Here is an 8,080-nt window from a genome sequence, read left to right as displayed (position 1 = left end):
AGGTCAAGAAGATGTTTTTCCAATTCAATGAGAGACATATAACAATTGAAGAGACAAATCAAAGCTTGCAAAACATCATTGTTACTATTATATGTAGACCAAAAATTTGGCAAAACATAAAGCTTTTTGTCATTTACAAAAAGGATGAAGGATAGGCAGCCATACTACCGTTCTTCAAGCAAAAGGTTAGGAGGAAAGATACAATTTAGGGTGCCTTGTAATCAATCACAAAACCGTGCTTGTCTATAGAGTATGTTCCAGCTTTGCTAAAGGCAACAAGAGATGATTTCAAGTCTAACAAATTCTCATAAAACAGGCTGAGAAAAGGCTTGGGAAAATTTAGAACTACATCCACGATATTTCCTTGCAGAATTACTTGTACAGCTTCTCCATTTTGCAAACAGATTTTAGCTTGAAGAGAAGGCAACTTCACAATCTACACAGGCTTTCCACGCGAGTAACAAAAGGGGTTGCAAATTTGACGACTAACATTTCTGCCTTTGCAAGAGTCACACACATATTCCACCTCCAAACTGTTGATGTTAACAATCTCCAAAGTTCCAAAGACCTACAAACCATTATGAGATTACAACTTGCAAGCAATGCTCACGCAAATAGATCTAGTTAAAGTAGATTACCTTCTTCCCAAATCCCATACTAGTGACTTGTTTTGAGAGATGCTACGAGAAAACACTCTTTAGATTTTTTGGCAATGCACAAATAAGAGTTGCGTCCCCCACAGATAATATGCTTGATGCTGATTTGAAGACGTTGATGTTGTGCGCAACACATGAAAAAGAACCCTTGGTTTTCAAAGCATCAACCATGAGATGATAATCGACACACCTGGAAGGAACAAATAGCAACTGCACAAATAATCCAGATTAGAGATAAGACTTAAGATATCAAGGCAAAATAGATCAAATTGATGAGTCACACTTGCTCTATCACTGGATGCAGGGCCATCTGCGATGGTTAAACGATAACTATCACCACCATCGGACCTTGTGGAGGTCTCAACCTTCACAACAGTGAACGCGATAGTGGGAGCGAACTCAATCACTGCCTTATCAGTAAGCAACTCCTTAATTCTATGTTCACGGTAAATATGTACACAGCAATCAAATCTTTTAGCTTTTACAACAGTAGTGGCAGCATTTGCATAGAGAGCCCACAAGCTAGTACCTCCATCTTTCCACACTTTTCTCTTGACATACGCCCCCTCAATACGCTGTCGTGCAGCTCTGCTGCCATGTAGAGAAACAGAGCAGACAAATGCAAGCTAAGCTTCTTTGAAGCCTACACATTTAATGGTCAATGATCAGGGCTTGTTAACAGGCCAAGTTTAATGATTAATGTATGCCAGATGCGGCTTTAAAAGGCCAACTGATACCTTAATGATTCCAGAAATGACTATTCTTGAAGTGATCACAGATGGGAGTTTATGATCTAGAACTGTAGTGCTTAAAGTGCTCTACTTGGCCTGTCTTTACGGCTCGTCGATTGGAGCTACGATGAAGAAGTTATGGCATATTCAAGTTTGAGTCGATTGCAGATCCGTACTGGATTGGGCAACTGCAAGATCCGTACCGGATTGGGCAACTGCAACTGAGGTGACAAAAATAAAATGAATGCATGGGCTTGAAGTGCTCACTTTGTGGAGCACGTCGGTCTTTTCAGAGCAGTGATCGGAGTCTCGGTCGCCAAGATATTAGCCGTTAAAGATTCACCGGGGCCGGCTTCGTACCAGTTCGGTCCGCTCGATTGGAGTGCAGCAAAGTAAGTGTTCGAAGAGAATCTTGTCCAAAATATTATCTCTGACAGTGCATTGATAGCAGCTACATGTACGTCAAATGTGGTGTATGTACGTCTCATTAAGTACAAAAACTGCTTGAAGAGCTTCATGTGATCTCATGGAAAGCATTGATTGCGGGATTGACCCCGAGGGGAGAGAATCCCTCATGAGACTGTTGACAAGGACTGCTTGAAAGAGATGTCGTGCTTGGCAGTGCTTTGGCCGACATGTATGCTAAATGTGATGCCCTTACAAAGGCTATGGCCGCCCATACTCACAATTCAAATGGCCGCCCAAGGGCCACAACCTTGGCCGCCCACTTAGTAAACTAAGGGCTTTAGTGTGTAAGGGAAAAATAAAAAGCAAAGCATGGCGGGCAAGCAGACAACGAGGGGCGCAGGGGGTGAGATGATGCTTGTAGCGCCTTCCCTGAGGCTCAGATAGGCACGCTCGTGAAGCGGAAACTCCTCGACATCCCAGGGCGACCACTTTCGGAGCCTGTCACGGCAAATTTCATGCTAGTCGAACCCCGGCCCTGCCACTTCATAAATAGGACTCCCACGCCACGTCACTGACGGCGCCGTCGTTGTGCAGGTTGTTGGTAAGTGAGACCGGGTGAGTAAAGAGAAAAAAATATAGGGTTACGAGGGGAAGCAAGAGAGGCATGAGGAGGATATCAATTAGGAGAAAAAGAAACGCTCTCTCTCTCGCTCTCTCTCTCGTTTGTGTTGGGGACGACACGGCAAGGAAGGCTTCTCTCTCTCTCTCTCTCTCTCTCTCTCTCTCTCTCTCTCTCTCTCTCTCTCTCTCTCTCTCTCTCTCTCTCTCATCTCTCTCTCTCTCTCTCTCTCGCTCTCTCTCTCGCTCGTCGTTTTCACAAGGGCAAGCCAAGGCGAGGAGGAAGAAGGCAAGCAAGCGGAGCTTGAGAAGAGCTTGTCGAGGCAAGCAAGCAAAGCAAGGGAGGAAGCTTGTCGAGGCAAGCAAGTGGGTCGAGAAGAGCTTGTAGAGGCAAGCAAGCGAAGCAAGAGAGGCATGAGGAGGATCTCGATTAGGAGGAAAAGAAACGATCTCTCTCTCCTCTCTCTCTCTCTCTCTCTCTCTCGTTCTGTTGGGGACGACACGGCAACGAAGGCTTTTTCTCTCTCTCTCTCTCTCTCGAGTTTTCACAAGGGGCAAGCCAAGGCGAGGAGGAAGAAGGCAAGCAAGCGGATCTTGAGAAGAGCTTGTCGAGGCAAGCAAGCAAAGCAAGGGAGGAAGCTTGTCGAGGCAAGCAAGTAGGTCAAGAAGAGCATGTCGAGGCAAGCAAGCAAAGCAAGGGAGGAAGCTTGTCGAGGCAAGCAAGTAGGTCGAGAAGAAGCTTGTCCAAGCAAGCAAGCTTGACCAAGGCAAAGATCTCTCAAACTCTCTTTCGATCTCGTTCTTGAAGCTAAGCAAGGAAGAGCTTGGACAACTACAAACCCCTAAGCTATCGGGCGAGTTTGGAAGATCTCTTAAGGGAAAGTGAAGGAGTAAAACTGAGGAATCTGTGAAGGGGGTGAAGACCGAGAAAGACGGGGGGGGGGGGGATATGAAAGATCTCTCTCATTTTTTCTCTCAATTAAGCATAAAAAGGATGACAAAGGCGATCAGAGGATGCTACATAGAGATAGCTTGCAGAGAATTTGGCAATAATTGAAGCATAAAGATTTAGGCAATGAGTAGAATTAGGTACATGAGACAGATAAAGCGACAAAAGGGAATCTCATCACCGACAATAGTCTGAAGGTTGATTAAGCATTGTATTAAGTCCGGTGTCGTTAACGGCCCGGTTAATCCGGTAAACGGGAGCTTAAACTCCTAGTTAGCAGATGATCCAAGTGACGGTGTTGTTAACAGCCCGCCTTGGCTAAGAATTCAATTGTACTCAAAGCTTTAATCAATTAATTGAAGGGTACGGTGATTTCCAGATTCAGTTGCATCTGTTTCTCTCATTCTCTCTCTTTCACACCTCTCACAGCCAGAGGCCCGGCGCCTGCCCGGCTCACGTAGCGAACACATATCCCCAAACAACGCACAAACTCCCCGACTTCAAAAGATTCAACAAACTCATTGACAAACACTTCTGTGACAACAAAGGTGACAGTGTTCTTGGACTCTCTGTCTATTAAGTCAGCCTTCAAATGTTGCGCATAGCTAGCTTTAGGTATTTTATAAGTACCATACTTGCATAACACTTTCCCCTCAAATGCAAAACGAAAGGTAATAGCAGCAGAAAGCTCTGATATGGAAAAAACCCTAAGAGAAGGCACTAATGCCAATTGCGAGCCAAAGTTGTCACTTATTGGTACATCACTCTCCTTTGGTGCGACAAAAGCGGAGCTCGAGTCACGAGGCTGTACAGAGAGGCCTGTGACATAAATATGTTATTCACAACCTTAAACAAGCTTCAAATCATGGACATAATAGAAATACATTACCACGTGCATAGCTTAGAGCTTTTCTTAAGGCTTTAGAAGGGGATGACCTCTTCAACTTTGGGAGCAAGATTTTTCAAAAGCTTTGGGACAAATTGGAATTTGAAAGAAGGAGAGAAATGTGTTTCAGGTAAATCTAACAAACCAGAGGAAGCAGGAAGGTCTATCGTAGCTTGCACACCCTCTTTAACCCACATTAGAACACTCAAGGTCATCTTCAAAATCGAAAGCAAGTTCCTCCTTATTCACGTTAAGGATCTGGTAAGAATGTATTATAAGTTTTGAGCAAGAAATCAAGGCAAAACGTGTAACAATAGCTCAAAACTCAATAGAGACGAGTTCAAAAGGCCCTAACCAGACATTGGATGATCCATGGAGACCTGGTATGTAGGTAGAGCTAAGACTTGATAGTACAAGTCCAAAAAAGGGAGAGCTGAAGTGAGGAAACAACAACACAGCAGAAATATCCCAGCACGTTATCAGGAAGACCAGAGGAGCAGAAAACGCCTTGCAAACTCTATATATAGCTGGATGGCTAGAGGCTTTTATAAAGAATGCAAACGTGATGGATATTAAGAAAATAAGTTGGACAATCATAAGCTAAATATCCAGGTCTTAAAAGCGGATCTCTAGAGAGAGAAGGCTACAATTCAGGTCTTTTAAAAGCCACTTTCTAGTGAGAGAAGATAATAATAAACAAAATTGGCAAATCGAGGCAAACAAGTTTCTTCTTTACGGTGGGTGACAGCTGGCACCAAGATATGTGAGAATATCCAAGCTAAAAACAAAAGCCGATAAGATTTTTCACTGTTAACAAGGCATTTATCAGACATACAGAAAGATATAATACATCAAGGACCAAACTCGATTTAAAAATATAAACCCAAGCTCAATCAAAACACCATATGGTCACTTTCATATCCGCAACGAACCCACAGCAGAAACAACAATCCAAAATATTGTTCAAAAATAATAACAAGAAAATAGAAACTGCTTCTTCAAAATATTATCCGTTCAAATAAAGCTAGCTCAGGGCTAGACTTTTCCGAGTATCACAACTTCTATCTGCAGTGACGCAGACCTGCATATGCCATACACCAAAACTGAAGGCTGCAAACGAACACCAAATTACATTTCTATATAGCATGCCAAATCACAAACGCCAGAAACTTGTTACAAAATTCACAGAAAAACCAGAGCATGTTAAGCATAACACAAACCATACACAAATTTCACCCAGCAGCTAGCTTGCACGACATCGAATATATAAACAGTGTTAATTGACAGATATGAATGTGAGACTTTCACAAAACAAATCCATATTACATCAACAAGCCGCAGACAGAGTAAGAAACATAGATACTCCATCCAGAAAAGAACCCAATATTTGCAATAATAATCTGCATACAATCATAGAACAAAAACGAAGCGAAAGCTGCACCATCTTGAAAGATTTCCATCCACATGATTTCTGCTGTTCCCGCGCATTGTAGCTGATACCCAGCAATTCACTGCCAATATACAAACATGTAGACATTCAGATGCTCAAACCTTTTAGCAACAACCAAAAAGGACTTAAACAACCACCTGCATGAGCCTATTTCACATGATTTCCGCTATCTAACAGAGCCGGCACCGTCCTCCTCACGGGTAGAATACATCAGACGAGTAGAGGTCAAGCATGACATGCCTCCCATCGCATGGAACAATGGGGCACCATTCTTCTCACGGGTAGCACACATCAGGACGACAGAGGGCAGGCATGAATCGGGCCGAAGCAGCATTCTTCAGAGACAGTACTTCGACAGAGGGCAAGCATAAATTGGCCGGAATCAGCGAGTCGCAGCACCAACAACAGTGCTTCGGGAACAAAACAGGGGCGAAACCATCGCTGTCCACATGGCAAACCCTAGCGCTTAACGCAAGCAGCACCTAACACGGAACACCAAAACACAAGCAGAGAAACGTGCGCAGGGTTCGGCAGCTTACTCGAGGAGCAATGACACATCCCCTGTCAAACAACGACTTAAGACACACATGGAAAGACCAACTGAGGATACGCGCGTGCCTTCAAACGCCTAGATGGCTACCGCAAGCAGCAAATCAGAAAAAACAAGGCCAGCAGGTACTCACGCCATCTGTGCAAATAAGCTCACGGACGTCACTGAACAGCAGGCAAACGTTCTACAAACAGAAGCCTAACCTAAAACATAACAAACAAAGCTTTAGTCTTCATCGCGCAAGCTCAGACACAGGCTCGGAACCCAAAAGTAATGCAGACACAGAGGTCTCGCAAAGCGGGAGTAGGCGAGCGAAACGAGGTCTCCACTTATGACCACCCTATAAGTTTTATAGGGGGGCCTTCTTGAGCTCCACCTGATAACGCTCCAATCACAAGACCCTACGTGGCCTCATCTATCCCCACTCACCTAGGATACCCTCACCTTATCCCCTCACTTAGCATACCCTCGCCTTGCAAGCCTTTCCTCGGCCCACCCAACTCAATCATGGTGCTCATTCATTATTTTTATTATTAAACACCAAAGTTATTCTTTCTAATTTTAGCCAATAAAAAGAGAACTCAACACTATGGCCTTTGCCCTTTGGGCATGCCAAACAAATGAAGTGAGCCAATGAGTGACACATGGATACCCTCTCCTTCCTTAAAATTTTTAAGCTGCATTATATATAGTATAGATATAGATAGAATATAGAAGTATAGAAGACAACAAATGAGTACCTTAATTGTCAGCACGTTGTACCTTGAGGCTACCTTGCATTTTTCACATTCAATGAGGGATTTCCATTACATAAGTGTAGTAGAGCGGCTAGAGCCTAGAAGGCAAGTAGATATGGCTATCTCCATTGGGAGCTTTAGTTGGGATACGTGCACTTAGAGTAAATACATACATAAAAGGTGTAGGGCCGTAGGCCACAAACGAAACCATAATGAACCTTTTGAACTAGAGATCTGTCTTGAGAATATAGCATGAATCACTAGGCTTGTAAAAGAGTAAGCAAACATTGGGAGTTTTGAGTAGCTAAGGGAATAGTTTTGGAGGAATAAATAGAAGAGTCCATGCAATAAAGTATGTTTTTATTTTGATCATATAATTGCCTAGGGTTGACTTTTTAGACGGGCACACGCCTTTCCAATTTCAAGGTCTTCAATAATAATTTTTAAATAGTTTAATATATGTTGTAAATGGTAGCGCACATTTTTACCCACAAAGGAGGGGCAAACATCGTGCTTGACATGTTATCCCTTTAAAAAAAAACAAGAAAAGAGCACAAAAGCACCTTTATGAGTACTCCTTACAAATGCTAGCAAAGCCTTTAATCATGCCCAAACTTGCTTGTTAATACCACCCAACTAGGTCACGTGGTTTTCCCTACGCTCACCATCCTATTCAATCATGCGCCTCTTTGTGATTTTAATGAGAGATGCTATGGTTGGGTTCAGGCGGTGCGGAGGAAGTCGAGAGATCAAGATTTGTCTTCGAGCCTGTTGCTCACATGAGCTGCAGGTAAAGAGGTAAATCACTAATGACTCATGAAAATATTTCATTGGTTTGCAGTTAAATGCTAGCCTTGCTAGCTGCACACAATGCATCATCTTTGTTGAAGTTTGTCTTCTTCTTCGTGGCACTTCGTTCTTTCGGGGGGGGGGGGTCCCTCTCCATAGGTTTTGTTCAACTTATCTTCCTTTTATTTACCCCTTGTCGGACACTCAGTCCTTAACTGAGATGTATCTCACAACCCCCTCGCTTCGAAGAACTCTCTATAATGTTTTGTTTGTAGTCCCATAGGTCATATCTGACCTTCGTGGATG

The 8,080-nt window shown here is 43.4% G+C and overlaps 1 pseudogene; it reads right to left on the bottom strand.

The window, feature by feature from the left end:
- Positions 1–205: 205 nt before the first annotated feature.
- On the bottom strand, positions 206–4,845 carry LOC147464646 (uncharacterized; annotated as a pseudogene).
- Between the last annotated feature and the right edge of the window lie 3,235 nt (positions 4,846–8,080).

The sequence above is a fragment of the Adiantum capillus-veneris genome, chromosome 1 (genome assembly GCF_014529385.1).
Source record: "Adiantum capillus-veneris isolate H3 chromosome 1, ASM1452938v2, whole genome shotgun sequence".
In the NCBI taxonomy this organism is placed as follows: domain Eukaryota; kingdom Viridiplantae; phylum Streptophyta; class Polypodiopsida; order Polypodiales; family Pteridaceae; genus Adiantum; species Adiantum capillus-veneris.
The sequence above is the reverse complement of the archived record's forward strand: the minus strand, read 5'-3'. Positions and strand labels throughout refer to the sequence as shown.